At 46.4% G+C, this 15,962-nt stretch overlaps 1 protein-coding gene across 4 annotated transcripts in view; it reads left to right on the forward strand.

The window, feature by feature from the left end:
• Nucleotides 1-15,962, forward strand: part of TFDP1 (transcription factor Dp-1) — a 137,604-nt gene that overhangs the window by 102,124 nt on the left and 19,518 nt on the right. The window lies entirely within an intron of this gene.

Consider the following 15,962-nt stretch of genomic DNA (forward strand, 5'->3'; position numbering starts at 1 on the left):
CAACGTTCTTTCTTCCATTGTTGGCCTTGAGTGGAGCTTCAGTTCCTCTTCATAAACAGTTTTAAAAATTTCTATCATGTTATAGCAGAGTGACGTTTTCACTGTATACAATAGTTAAGGTTAAGATCAGCTTTTTGTTTAAAGCCTATTTATTCTCTGTTTTAAAATCCATAATTAATGAGATTGTCTTGAAATTCAGTACACCTGGAAGAGGTTCAGGTACAGTCAGTGACTCAAATTTGAGGTCATCTGACAATGGGTTCCAGAGAGAGAGAGCACCTAGAGGAAAAAAAGTGTGTTTAAAAATCAACACATTCTAAAAATTAACAGTGTTTTTTTTCCTACAAATAGAGATTAAATCAGGGTTCAGATCATTGCACCAAGTACTCAAAACTCTCAACAGTTATCCCAACAGAGTGCTTGATAATCACCATCCTTTTGGGGAAAACAAAATAAAAAATGTTCCTTGGAAAAAGATTGTTTCTCCAGTTAGGCATGCTAAAGCACACATGCCTAATGGTTTACTCCAAGAATTTACATGCAGAGAGAGAGAGAGTGAGCCTAACTATTTGGAAAACCACCTCTACATAAAATCACAGAAATGTATAGCTGGAAGGAATCTCAGTAGGTTATCTAGTCCAATCCCCTGCGCTGAGGCAGGATAAAGAATTATCTAGACCACCTCTTGATGCGAGACCTAGCACAGTAAAAGGTCTTCACATCACAAGCTATGGACATTCACAAACAGATGCCTGAGGTATATCCTTCACATCAAATGGTAAGATTTGGTCAGCAAAGAGGAGCTTTGCAACAGAGCAGGACAAAAACCACTTGACATTCAAATCAAGAGAAGAAAGTGGGGATGTCTAGGCTGCACTCTCAGAAAACCATCATCAATCGCAGTTCATCAAGCTCTCAAATGGAACCTGTAAGGAAAACGCAGAAGAAGACCTCGGACAACATGGAGAAGACCTACTGAGATTGGAGGACAACAACTGGGATGATCTTGGGGTCAGTTAAAAGTTTTGTCCCAAGACAGGGTGAAGTGGAGGAGACTTGTAGATGACCTGTGGTTCACCCAGAGTACAAGTGTTGAAGCAAAAGACTTCTCTGTTTAGGCGGCTAACATTCCGCATTATTGAATTCAATAAGGCAACAGATGAGCCAAACTGGACACTAGTAAAACCAGGTCCAGCAAGGCTGCTTGATGCAGCTAACTGTGGTATTTTATACCCTTACACAAACAAAGCCCAGTGTCAGAGGCAATTAGGTAGAGAATCGTAAATCACTTCTCAAAGAGAAACCGTTATCAGCAAAGAGAAACAAGTACCAGGGAGCTGGAGCCTTAACTCCAAACAGTCCATTAACGCATTCCATAGAGCTCATCCTCCCTGCTATTTCCAAACAGGTCAAGGAAAGTACAGGCTCTTGTGTACGTGCAGAAGTAAGGGATGTGAAATGGCTTCTATACAAGATGGTTTCCACACAAGGGTCTTAGTCAAGTAAGTCAGGTCCCTGGTTGGTGCTTGTCTAACCTGTAAAATACCTCCAGTAAGGGAGTTCCCACAATCTCACTAGGTAATATGTTCCAGAGTTTAACTACCCATTCTTGTTAATAAGTTTTCCCTGATGTCTAACCCAGGTATGGGCAGTAATTTTTGATGAGGGGGAGCCACTCCAAGAATTTGAAAAATGGTCAAGGGCCAAAATCTTCCACAATGTTAATTGAGCAAGTGCGGGGTCTGGGATGGAGGTTGGGTGCAGAAGGGAGTTTAGGTTAAGAGATTGGTGTGCAGGAGTGTCTGTGGGGCCTGGGGGGAAGTTTGTGTGATGGAGGCAGATGTGACCCTGGTGCAGGAGTCTGGGATGCAGGGGTTTGGGTTGTGACCCAGGGCAGGGGATTGAAGTGCATGCAGGGTCTGGGAGCAGCTATGGGTGCAAGAGAAGGGGCAGAGAATTTTGGATGTGGGGGAAAGTTGGGGGCAGAGGATTAGGGTTATGTGGGGCAAGTGGGCAGAAGAGTGTCGGGGAAGGGAGGGTCTGGTGTACCAGAGGTAGGCTTTGGCTGGGAGACTACCTGGGCAACTCCCAGCCAGCAGCCCAGCAGGGCACTGAGACAGGCTCCCTGCCTGCTGCAGCCCCAAGCTGCTCAAAACTGTTCCCTGCTCCATGTGACACTCTGCTCCAGATACTGTAGGGAGAGTGAGACTTCACCTGTTTCTCTACCTTCCAGCAAAAGCTCTCAGGTCAGATTAGCTGGAAATCGTAAGCTGGCCAGTGGGAGCTGAGATACTTTGAAACGGGTGGGAGCTGTGTGCAAAACATCTCCCTACCTCCCTCCCGGCCTCCAGAGCAGAGAGCTGCATGGAGCAGGAAGTCACTTAAAGCAGCCTCTGTCAGCTTTGTGCTTCAAGCCACCCACGGGTCATACGTTGCCCTAAATCTCCCTTGCTGCAGTTAGAGCCCATTACCTCTCATCCTATGCTTGGTGGCGAAGGAAAATTATTCATTATCCTCATCTTTATAATAACCTGTTACATACTTGAAGGCTGTAATCATGTCACCCTTCAGTTTTCTCTCCTCCAGACTAAACAAACCAATTTTTTTTCAGTCTTTCCTCATACGTCTAATTTTTTATACTTTTAATCATTTTTATTGCTCTACTTTTAACAAGCGGCACAAAGCTGTTCCTGGACTACGTCAGCCTCTGAGAGTAAATCTAAGGACAGTGCCAGGGTGAAATAGCAGCAGCTGGTACCACCTACTTTTGTGGGAGACCAAAGCAACCTGTTTACCAATTTGATGGCTCTGGGTCTATGTGTGGTGAGTCAGGAAGTGGTGGCAGAAAGCTTTTTGGAACCATTGCTTTAGTAGTTTGCAGCCCTGCCAGAGACTTTCTTGGAGCTGAAAGCTGCAGTGCCATGCAAAGCCATGCACAGCATTAGTGCCAAGAGCTTTACTGGAGCTTTACTGGTGTCCTCTGTGCCACAAATGGTTCCTTGCACTTGCAGACCTCATCTCAACAGCATAACACAGCCCACAGATAACAGTCAAACTCTGTTACATGTCAGCAGCCACGTGTGTGATCCGACACATGCAACTTCATATGGGGGCCATTATAAGCATGGCTAAGGTCAGTGTACAGACTTTACTACCATCACATCAATAGACTTTTGACTATGCCAAACAAAATCAAAATGTCCCTGCCCTGGTGGACAAGCACAGCCAATATCTGCAGTGGCATCCCCTTCCAGTGCAACCTACTGACTGCAATGATTATTATGGACACATTTCTCATGAGCTGGGGGGCTCTCTTGGGTCATCACACTGTTCAGGCACCCATGCCTTTTGAGGATTCCAAATGTCATATAAATCTCCTGGAGCTATGGCCTGTCCATGTCACTATTTTTGCCCCCTCATCTGCAGGAGGATAGTTGAGATTCTTACAATCTTACAACAATCGGGGTCAGCAACCTTTCCAAGGCGGAGTGCTGAAATTTGACTTCTAGGCCTCTCTGTACAATTTGACTGCCGGTGATACTTTTTAAAGTGACATAGTCCTACCTATAACAGCTTCATTAATAAATGAATAAAGTTGCAGAGCTTTATAGGTAGTGGTAAGTAGCATTAGCTGATCTTTTGTTAATCTGCAAGTGGGATAGCTCTGAGCAAGCTCACAGCTATATGGGGAAGAATGGGTGGGGCTGAGCTCCCACCTCGCATACCAGTGAAAATCAGCATGTGTGCCCGTGGTTGCTGACCCCTGTATTACATCAGCTGTCAAGACAGATCCTGTCCTTACACACCACACAAAGAAGCGGTTCAACTATGGGAATGGTGCATTCCTCAGAAACTAGACCTGGTAGCAACATACCAGGCATAGACAATATCAGAGCGGGCACTCTCAGCAGGAAATTTTCTCGAAATTACGAATGGGAAGTCGATAAAAAAAAGACCTTATTTATTCAAGAAGTGTGAATATCCTCCAATAGATCTGTTCACAACCAGTAGCAATACCAAATGCCCACAATACTGATCCAAAGTGGGTCTGAGCCAACACTTGCTCAGGAACAATTTTGCCATTAAATGGAATGCACCATTACTGTACACCTTCTCCTCATTGCTGATCCCCCATCACAAACTCTAGAAGGTCATGCAAGATAAGGCCATAATCATCCTGGTAGCACCCAATTGGCCCAAGCAGACCTGATTCCCCTACCTTCTCCACATGGTCACAAGAGCGCTGTGGTATTTTCCCCCCCATTCCTTATCTTCTCCCACAAGATGAGGGATGATTCTGCCACCTCACATCTTTCTCTTTGTGGTCACTTGATAATGAATAGGATGTCTTCATGTCACCCTCCTATTTGTCAGTCCGTTGGTGGGTGACAAGCTTGATTCTAGAAGTGCAGGCCTTATAACTGAAGGGGCAGGTGTTGGTAGCTGTCGAAGGAGGCACAGGGCAGTTTTTGCCACTCTTCTCCTCTGCCCCTCCTTGTCTGCATGGGGAGACCTTTCAAATTGTGCCACCCCATCATGGATTACCGCTTTCCACTGGGGGTGGTCCTGAGCAAGGTTCTTCCAGGTGTTGACACCAAGCCTGCACTATTTCATGTGTGCCTTCAGCATGTCCTTATATCATCTCACATATAAATCCTGCATCGTCTAGTGTGTCTCCTTGTTGGTTAACACAATTGAAAACATGTTCTGCTCCTCTACAGGAAATTTTTCTGAAGTGGTTGTGATCATCTACAAGAAAGACATACACGAACAGATGGAATTGTTTTTCCAGATGGTGTCGAGACCTTAGTACATTACCTTCTACTGACCTATTTCCCTTGAAACTGAAATATCTTTTTTTCTTAGAAAGGCTGGCCTTCCCCTTAGATCTTTTAAAGTTCACCTGGCATCAGTCATTACCTTCCATGTAACTATTGATGGATACTCTATTTTTGCTCACTCCAGCATCAAACATTTTGTTAAAGAAATTCATAATACATTTCTCCCCATCAAATCCCCAGTACCCATCAGCAGCCTTGACTTGGTGCTATGAGCACACATTGGCAAGCCATTTGAACCTTTAGCCATTTCTTCTTTACTACACTTGTCAATTAAGATAGTCTTTTCAGTGGCCATCACTTCAGCAAGAAGTAGGTGAGGAAGTTGGGAGCCCTCAAAGGGAGGAGGAACCCTGCCACCAATTTTCTGCAAGAACAAAAGTGATCTGAGCACATCCAAAATTCCTCCCTAAATTACTTTCCTTCTTCTGCTGCAATGAATCCTTATCTCTCCTCTTCCCAAAGCCCCACACAGATGCTAGAGAGAGGTCTCTCTGCATATTCTGGAGGTGCACAGGGCTGTTGCATTTTATATAGACAGAACTAAAGCATTTTGTAAGTCTCCAAGGCTCTTCATTTCCTCTACAGAAAGGTCACCGAATCAGACTCTCTCTAAGCAGGGACTGTCCAGGTGGATTTCTGAGTGCATCAGACTCTCCTACCACATAGCTAACCAAGACCCCCCTGCACCTTTACACTTGCGTTCCACTAGAGTAATGGCCATATCAATGGCCTTTTTGAAAAATGTCCCCCTAGTTAATATTTGTAGAGCAGCTACCTGGGCCTCAGTCCACACTTTGACCGAGCGTTATGCACTAGAGAAATATTCAGCCTCTGATTCTGAGTTCAGACACTCGCTGTTTGTTGTTCAGTCATGGACTCCAGAATCCATCCTCTGAGCTTGGATGCTTGTCCATAGTTGCCTAAACTGGAGTGTGCACAGGGATACACCTCAAAGAAGGGAAGGTTACTCACCTTGTGCAGTAACTGAGGTTCTTGGAGATGGTTGTCCCTCTGGGTGTTCCACTACCTACCCTCCTCCCTTCTGGTCCAGAGTGGTCCTTGATCCTCTGTAGCAGAGAAGGAACTGAGGGGACAGTTGGCTGTGCATGCAGGAGAACAGTTCTGAGCGGTATGTGCTGGCTGTCCTGTGTTTGCAGCCTTCCAAGAGCATGACTATTAAAAGTCTCCAACTACAGGTGCTCAGACATCTAAAGTGGAGCCGCCACAGGTACATCTCAAAGAACCTCAGTCATTGCACAAGATGAGTAACATTTTCTTCTTTTTTCTTTCCTCTCACACAGGATTTAGGTGGCTCCAAGGGTATAGAGTGTAACTGAATCTGAGCACCGTGCTAAGCAATGAGTTCTCATCCAATTCAGGCAGAATTTTTAAAATGAAGGAAAAAGCACATTGCTCCTATCTTCCTTTGTCCAAGGTGGAATTTTGTTTTAGGGAAATATAATCTCGGTATAATGAAACATCTGAAGGCAGTGAAGCTTTAGAAAAAAGAAAATAACCTACAAGAGCAAATGCTTGCTGGGGTGATAGCATGATGGAAGGAGGAATAAGAGAAGAGAGATTGGAGGATCAGGCAATAGAGAGAGAAAAAGGGAGGGAGTAATGGAACACTGGGGTGGGAGGATGAGTATAGTGTACCTCTTAACCCCACAATCCCCTCTGAGGCCATTTATGTGTGTGTTTTGTGGCCCCGTCCTTTCCTGATCCTTTTTGAGCCAGGTGGAGCAGTTCCAACTCCCCTATTTAGGATGAGACCTTTGGCTTCTGGTCCTGGGGAATGTCTGAGTCCTGTTCCGTGCCCCACCATGTGTCCGAGGTTCTGTGTGGGCACTGCCATTTATTGTGACCCTCACCAACTTCACCCTCCTTAAGCTAGGTTCCCAGGGTAAGTGCCTTTCTAGTAGCTTATGAGCCTCTTCACCTGAATATGGCCAGAATCTGGCGAATCCCTTCCACTCTGTGTGGGGAGGTTACAGAAGGAATATTTGGAGCAGGCACCAAAAACACACTGAGATTGGGGTGAGGTGCTGAGAACAGGTAAGTTTGACACATGTCTGAAACTCTCAAGTGCTAGGGAGCAACTTCCATGCCACATAAATACAGCAGTTTTCACAGGTTTCAGAGTTGCTGTATCGGGCTATGTTCTCTTTCATCTGAGAGCATCTTACTGAGAAAAACAGGCTAGTCATAGCCTCTCTATGTCCCTTATGCTAGTGAGAGGATGGAAACCGTCCCTTCCCTTCTCTCTCTCTAATTTTATAATGGAGGGTAGCTCTCTACCTGAGGTTGAGAAGTCCTTCCTGTTAAAAGAATGATTATTTTTAGTGCTCTAAAATCTATGTTTGCATGGCATGTTTTAAATTTTTTATGCCTCATGGGAGTTTAGGGGAGTAGGACTAATTATCAGTGTGGGGCCACTTGAGCAAGAAGTTTCTCCTTTGGTAACCTCCTACTCCAACATTTCATTAAGCTCACAGGTTCTAGCAAGTTTGAAACCCACTGTGGGGAGAGGTCATGGAATGAACTGTCAAGAGTTTATTTTGAGGGAATGTAATCTGAGTGTACTGGAGAATATTCAGAAGGCTCTGAAATTACTTATAAATTACACATGTGAATGCATACTGGGAGGGGAGGGAGGATGGATGCAAGAACAGTTGGTAATAAGGAAGAGCGGTTTGGGTCTGGGTTGAAGGATTTGGGGGTAGTAGAGGAAGGGGTCATAAGTAGGGGTGGGGGAGTTCAGTTAAAAGGAAAGGGGATAGGAGTTAGGGAAGAATAGGAGGAGAGAAGACTTCAGGAGTGAAAGAATGTGAAGGTAGAAGATGAAGTTGAGCATGGTGGTGGGGGCGGAAAGCCCTCTGAACCCTGAATTCTTTCATTTCCATCTATATTGGAATCTGGTGGAATCCTACCCCTCTTCAGGGGACTGATATGCTCTCCCTGCTTATTATCTGGTTTGGAATCTGAGAGATTTTGCTTTTATTGGAATATTTAAGACCCTTTTACCTGTCCATGTGAGCAGGAATATGAGAGAGAGGAAATAAAGGTAACACAGGTCCAAACATCTGAAATGGCCCCTGTGTGGATTGGGAGGTAGGCCAGTGTGTGATAGTGAGAGGCCCCTTTTAGAGGTGGGGCTGTCTGGGTGGACATGAGCCATGGCTTGGGAGGTGTGGCTGAAGAAAGGACCAACAGCCCTGCTGAGTGGGTAATTAGAGCAAGGGGCCCAATTCAGTGTGTAATTCAGGCTACATAATCAAGACTGTATGTGACTTTCTAAGAGTCTGTTGCCTGCAATACGCATACATGGCAGTATAGGACAGGAGACAGCAAGGATTGGCTTCTTAGGTGTTAATGGCTTCTGTAGTGCCATCTAACATCTTAATGGGAAGTGAAAGGAAGGGGGAGCTGAAAACTGCATGGGGAAATACCTGTTGTGGGGAATGGTGCCGGAGAGAATCGCCAGTTTTGTCACACAATGAACGTTATTTTAACATCCGTCTACTAAATCTGTCAAGTTTTTTGGGTATAGATCTTGGACAAGATTCCTCTCACTAGCCCCCTTAGCAGCTAAACATTGCAAAGATTTGAAAGGCCATTTCTCTATGAGGAGTGAAGGAGTTACTGAGGAATTACATAGGAGACAAGTGAACTTCTAAAAAGACCACTGGACTGGGACTGTTCCCAGCTCTGTTGCGAGCTTGCTGAGTTACCTTGGGTAAGTCACTTCACTGCTCCATACTTCAGTTTCCCATCTGTAAAATGGGGATAGTCATGTAAAAGTTTTTAAAATTTATTGATGAAAAGCACTATATAAGAGCTAGATCTTTTATAACCTGTGCCCTGTAGCGTATCAACTGCAAACTTAGGTGAGAACTGCAATTTCAAAAGATTAATAACTTCTCCAACAAACATTTCTCCTTTTATTTAAAAAAAGAAAATTATTTTGGTACCGCAAAACTCAGATTGTCCAAAAATTAGCTCATCTTCTTCCAGAACATCAAGTACAGCAAAATTCAAATGTCTGAAAACCAGTAAATAAATAGTTAAGGTAAATGCCCCTGCAACTTTAATTATATCCTCCTTCGGTGGTGTTCCAAGACACCTGTAACACACATACTAATGTAAGAGAGCAGCAGTGTCCAATATGATCCCCATTCACTATATGTGGTGAACAGGGCAGCGAAGGGTGGCTCAGGAGAGCTGCACATGTGGGGCGTCCATCTGTCTGCTCCACAGACGTGCCCCGCCACGTTGTGGGACAAGCATGTGGTGGTGGAGGCAGCTTCTCTGGCTCCAGTGGGCTCCCGCTGTGGTGCATAGCCTGGCTTCAGCACAGGGCAGCTTCTGTGAGTAATCGGGGAGGGGTGGGGAGGGGTGCCTGGTTACAGGGGGCAGGGCACTGTAGCGATCCCTTGCGTTCCTTTTGAACACTACTATAGTGGAGAGAAAAGCCTGGAGCGGTGGGCCTTGTACAAAATGTGGAGGCATGAATCAAAGGCCATGAACCACAATGAGGCCATGTGTTAAAATAAATATTCAGAAATTGACTAATTAGCTTGAGGACTTGGTAGATTTGTTAGTGTACCTAGGTACTAGATATTTGTATAAATATATTTTATCCAGTACAGATTTATCCTAATCTAGTACAAGATAAAAATGATTTGGCAAAACAACGAATAGGAATATTTTGTCCGTAATATCAGGAAGAAGAGGTAGTTGAAAAACAGATCTTATGGTTTGTTAAGTGGTATATGTTAACTTGGGTTAGTCGATTAATGTAGGGTTACTTCACGTTGGTTCTATGTGCAATCCAGGGAACAACAGAGATTCCTGCTGCTGCCTGCCTTTTCTTGTAAGAGGGCACTCTTTTGTGTCCCCATATCTGTAAACGAAGATCCAAGGGTGCTAGGACACTGTGATGACAACAATAAACCAGGCCGAGTGCATTTGCCACTGAATCATTCCTTTGGTCTTTGTTTACAAATAACATGGACGTGGAAGTTTGCTGAAGGAGCAGGCTGCAATATCTGCTGCTAATAATAATCAAGAACAGCCACTCTGGACAGACTGAACAATGTTACTAGGGCAATGACATTCAAGCCTTAAACGTTTAGCAGGGCATCACACCAGTGAAGTTTGCTGAACCTGCTATCTGTACAGAGCTGGATAGTACACTAAAAGAACAGACACATAAGCCAACTAACAACTTCCACTTTACTTTTTCACTGCAGTGGACAGGTGCTTTCTACCCGTGTCCTTCTTCCAAATATGGAGCTCACAACCTGACGGAGTATCACACTTGCAACATTTAACAGACATTACATAACAACTTACAAACTCTTTGCACTTGCTCACAGAAACCTGTAATTTTCTCTACCCAACACTATCTATAGATAGCAGTGAGGTAGGACACGACAGCAGGTATCCTTGGTATAAAGCTTCCTCTGCGCTTCTGCTGACTCAATCTGTACGATTCTGTGTTGAAATTATGTAAGCTGGAAGCTCAGGGTATTCTGGCACCTCTTTTGTTTGATACCATATGTTGGGGGAGGAAGAACCAGATCACCTCATATCACAATCACAGCTCTTTTGTAACAGAGAGAAAACCATGCTAGTCTACACACTATCAAAACAAAAAAGCAGTAAAGTAGCCCTTTAAAGACTAACAATAATTTATTACGTGAACTTTCAGGGGACAGATACACTTGTTCAGATCATAGCCATACCAGAACAGACTCAATATTTAAGGCATAGAGAACCAAAAACAGTAATTAAGGTTGGCTAATCAGAAAAAAAAAGTATCAAGGTGAGCAAATCAGAGGGCAGAGGGGCAGGGGAGAGGGAAACAAGAATTAGATTAAGCCAAGTATGCAAAAGAGCCCCTATAAGCCGTGTCTACACGTGCACGCTACTTCGAAGTAGCGGCACTAACTTCGAAATAACGCCCGTCACAGCTACATGCGTCGGGCGCTATTTCGAAGTTAACTTCGACGTTAGGCGACGAGACGTCAAAGTCGCTATCCTCATCAGGAGATGGGGATAGCGCCCTACTTCGACATTCAACGTCGAAGTAGGGACCGTGTAGTCATTGCGCGTCCCACAACTTCGAAATAGCGGGGTCCGCCATGGCGGCCATCAGCTGAGGGGTTGAGAGACGCGCTCTCTCCAGCCCCTGCGGGGCTCTATGGTCACCATGGGAAGCAACCCTTAGCCCAGGGCTTCTGGCTGCTGCTGCTGCAGCTGGGGATCCATGCTGCAGGCACAGGGTCTGCAACCAGTTGTCGGCTCTGTGGATCTTGTGTTGTTTAGTGCAACTGTGTCTGGGAGGGGCCCTTTAAGGGAGCGGCTTGCTGTTGAGTCCGCCCTGTGACCCTGTCTGCACCTGTGCCTGGCACCCTTATTTCGATGTGTGCTACTTTGGCGTGTAGACGTTCCCTCGCTGCGCCTATTTCGATGTGGTGCTGCGCAATGTCGAAGTTGAACATCGATGTTGCCAGCCCTGGAGGACGTGTAGACGTTATTCATCGAAATAGCCTATTTCGATGTTGGTACATCGAAATAAGCTACTTCGATGTAGGCTTCACGTGTAGACGTAGCCATAGTGTCCTGGAAAATTTGCATCCCAGTTGAAACCACTTGTTAATGTGTCGAATTTGAATATGAAAGAGAGTTCAGCAGTCTCTCTTTCCAAAGCAGTGTGAAAATTCTTCTTCAATAAGACGCAGACTCTTAACAGAATGGCCCACTCCATTAAAATGTAGACTAACTGGTTTGTGGATCAGGAGTGTTTTGATGTCTGTTTTGTGCCCATTATCTCTTTGTCTGAGAGAGTTTGAAGTCTGTCCAATATACAAAGCATCTGGGCATTGTTGGCACATGATGGCATATATGATGTTGGTTGAGGAATATGAGAATGTGCCTGTGATTCTGTGAGTAACCTGGTTAGGTCCAGTAATGGTATTTCCAGAATAGATATGTGGACAAAGCTGGCAGCAGGCTTTGTTGCAAGGAAAAGTCCCAGGACTGGTGTTCCTGCAGTATAGACTGTGGCTGTTGGTGAGAATCCTCATAAGGTTGGGAGGTGTCTGTAATAGAGAACAGGCCTGTCACCTAGGGCCTTCTGGAGTGTGCCATTCTGATTAAGGATAGGTTGTAGGTCTTTCATAATGCATTGCAGTGGTTTGAGTTGGGGGGCTTTTTTGTGCTGTAGTTGTGGAAGAGTAGCCAAGGATCTCTAGCTTTGAAAGCTGCTTCAAGTGCCACAAATCCTTCCTACTCAGACTACCACACTTGTCTAGTGCTTGGAGAGAATACACATCTCTTTCAGGTGCAATGTCTGTGGGACACTCTTGAATAGGTCCAAACAGTTGAGGGGTTCCACCTGTGAGGCACCCTATGAAGGAGTTCACAAAGGAAAGAACAATGCCTTTACATTGTCCTGATGAAGGTAGGAGTAGTGCCACTTTTTGGTCCCAGATTGTTCCATACTTTCAGTTCCAAGAGACTTGGGAGAGTAAAGCCAGGATAGATGGGGGAAGGGAGACACAAGTGTTCCCATAAGGATAAGAGGGCAGGTTCCAGATTGAAGTGCTCTAAGAAAAGTCAGAAATCCCCATCCTGTACTGAGTCAGTGGGACTTCATACTCTGGAGTGGAACCATCCAGTATTTGGAAGAACTGGATTGGCATTTTTTTGACGGGCAGGACCACTGTTCTTCCAGTGCTGGGATTGGTATTTGGCATGATACATTTTTCTGTCAGCACTGCCAGACCAGCTGCCCCTTTTAGTGATGTGGTTTAGGGAGACAACTCAGTTTGTTTAAAGCTTGTGTCTTGACTCCAGGTGACATCTTTGTCCCCCAGAACTGGATTAATCATTGCTTTCCGACCCTAGTGCCCAGTACTGAGACTTCGGTTAGTACTGAACACTGTGGTACCTTGTTCTGTCCCTGTTCTCAAGTAGGAACCAAACTTGCTGATGCCATGGGTGGACCCACATTTATCATGATCTCCTTTAGCACCAAGGTTTCACCCCATTTCCTTCAAATCTTTGATGTTGAAAGAGGACTGTGGCAGACATCCATCCATGGGCTATATACCTAAGATGTTGCTTGAGGGATTTGAGCCCAGAGGGAATAGTGCATGTCTCCCATTTGAGAGTACCCTCCCTACTTCTCCTGGCACCCATCATTGTGGCCCAAGTATGATATTCCACAATAACAGTATTGGGGGTGGGAAGATCCAAGGAGGAGGATGGGCATCTTCAGCTTCCTCAAGACATGCAACGACTTAACTCCAGGAGTTATATAAGAGGATGCTAGAGCAGGGGTGAGCAAACTTTTCAGATCGGATCCCACTTTTCTTTCCTGCAGTTAGTATCCCCCTTCACCCACCCTGAACCTGTCTAATATAATAGAAACTGATAGGAACTTTGGTTCTTCTTTTAGTGCTTGCTCACGTCCTTTCCATGTAGGTGTGCACTCACAACATGCATGTGTTGTCAAATTTTTTTTCCCTAGCAGTACCTGTTGAGCCAGCCAACTGCCCCTTGGATTGGCGCGAGCATATCAGCCGATATATACCCTTGCCAGCTTCATGCCTCTCCAGTTCCTTCTTACCGCCTGTGACAGTCATTGGAGCATACTCTTGCTTGCCTTAACTGTTCTTCAGCAGTTGTGTATATAGTTCTTATCTCAGGTTCTTTAGCTGTTAAGTACCTGTTAAGTGTTAGTAGTTCTTAGTTAAGGACCAGAAGATTCTTGTGTTGCACACTCGGTGCACATGCCAGGCTCTCAGGGCTTCAAACCCTGCAGAAGTTGCCAGAGGCCCATGCCCTGCAGCTATCCTCATGTGGCTTGTCTTAAGTGCCTGGGTGAGGCTCACTTGTCAGAGGCCTGTAAGATGTGCATGTCCTTCAAGCTGCAGACCAAGCGTGAGCAGGAGTTGCACTGTAAGATTTTCCTTATGTAGTCTGCCCTGCACCTGGCACTGTTGATGCAGAGTGCATTGGCCTCAATACGGGAGGCGAGGACTTCCCCGCGCCTCCCTGGCAGCGTGTGGGCCCTGGCACCCCAGAAGAAGAGGAAGCCTAATAGTGTCAGATGGCCTCACTGGTATGGGTCCTCCATGTGTCCTCAAGTGGGGCATGTGGCACCATAAGGCAGTGTGCCCAAACCCAGTCGGCCAGGCGAAAGACAGACCCCATGCAGGGTGTCCAGCCCGTCAGGGAGTCTCCCAGTGCCATCCACTCACAAGGCCTTTGAGGTGGCCAGGGACCTTATCAACCTGTCCCCCGCTTCCCCTCTGGTACTAGTCTCAGGAAAGGACAGTGGCCAAAGGCAGCACTGCTGAAGTAGTAGAATGGTGCATAGCTTGATACTGGCTCCGTGGAAGCACCATGCCACCAACCAGAGTTCAGCACCAGTGGCAGCCTCTATCTCGGCCCACATTCCCACAGCAGCCCTGGACCCAGCATTGGGTGGGGCACGCCCAGCACCCAGCAGCGCTTCTCCTCTAGCATGCATGCTCCCACCAGGGTCTGCACCTGTACTTCTGCTGCCGTAGCAGGAATGGTGGGGATAGGAGTCATAGACAACATCATTCATCCCAGGATCAAGGAAGAGGCCCACTGGGCAAATCCTCATGGCCCTGCCAGGGATTTTAAGGGTGCACTTAGGGACAGCCTCACCCCTACCTTTTCGGGATCTCTTGTTCCCTTTCCACTGGGTCTGAGAGGCCATTATTCAGACCCCTGGGTCCTGGACACAGTGACAAGGGGCTATGTTATTCCCATCCATTTTCCACCATCCCCCTTCCCTGTCCCTCTTCAGGGACCCCTCTCACGAGCACCTCCAATGGGAGGAGGTGGGTTAGGTCCTCACCCTGGGTGCAGTGGAGTTGGTCCCTGTGAGGGTGGTTGGTACAGTTTTTTAATTCTGTCACTTCCTGGTTCCTAAGGCAAAAGAAGGGGTTTTCCATCCGATCCTCGATCTCTGGAACCTAAATGTCTTCATATCGAAGAGGAAGTTCAAGATGGTGACCCTGGCATCTGTCATTCTTTCTCTGGCTCCAGTAGACTGATATGCTGCCCTCAGCATAAGAGTTTTTTATTTTCTAATGCCTGTCACACACCAACACTGGTGGTTTGTGTGCTTTGTTGTGGGCAGGGAACATTATCAATTTATGGTCCTCTGCTTTGGGCTGTCAGCTGCCCCCCATGGGTATTCACAGAGTGCATGGCGGTCATTGCTACGCCCTTCACAAGTTCAAAAGTCCAGGTGTTTCTGTCCCTGGACAATTGACTGTTGTGAAGATGTTCCACTGCTGAAGTGCAGACTCATATTGCTCTGTCCAGGGGCCATTTCCAGGATCTGGTCCTCCTCTGGAATGAGCCCAAATCTGCCCTGGTCCCAACTAAGGTGATAGAGTTTGCAGAAGCTACCCTGGACTTGTTGGCAGCCAAAGCTTCCCTCCCCAGGTCCCGCTTCCTGGTGATCAGGTCTATGGTCCTGGGCATGCGGGCATTCCCTATGATTATGGCAAGCCTGCATGTGCTTCTGGGTCTGATCACAGCATGCACCTGTGTGATTCAGCATGCGAGGCTCCACATGTGCCCATTACAGATGTGGCTGTTGTGGGCTCTCAAACCATCCTTCCACGCTTGGGACAGAGTTGTGATGATTCCCCAGCATGTACTCTGTTCTCTGGGCTAGTGAACCCGTGAGGAGCAGGTGTGTGCGGGAATCCCATTCTCCAGACCACTGCCAACCAATGTGTCTGACACCAGGTGGGACGCTCATCTCAGGGATTTGTGGACTCAAGGTCGGGGGCAGTCTCTCCCAGCATATTAGTGTCAGGGTACTGAGGGCAGTCTGCCTCTCCTGCGTGGCTTTCCTTCCCTGTCTGCAAGGCAGGTCAGTTCTGATCCTATCCAACAATGTGTTGGTGGGCTCTTACATCAACAGGGAGGGACTGTGCCAGGAAGCCATTAATCTGTGGGGCTGCTGAATCAGGGCGGAAATCCACCTGATTGCTTCTTACTTCCCTGGCACCCAGAATGTGTGCTGACTGACCACCTGAGCAGGTTTTTCTTGGGCCATGG

This window comes from Carettochelys insculpta, chromosome 1 (assembly GCF_033958435.1).
Source record: "Carettochelys insculpta isolate YL-2023 chromosome 1, ASM3395843v1, whole genome shotgun sequence".
Classification (NCBI taxonomy): domain Eukaryota; kingdom Metazoa; phylum Chordata; order Testudines; family Carettochelyidae; genus Carettochelys; species Carettochelys insculpta.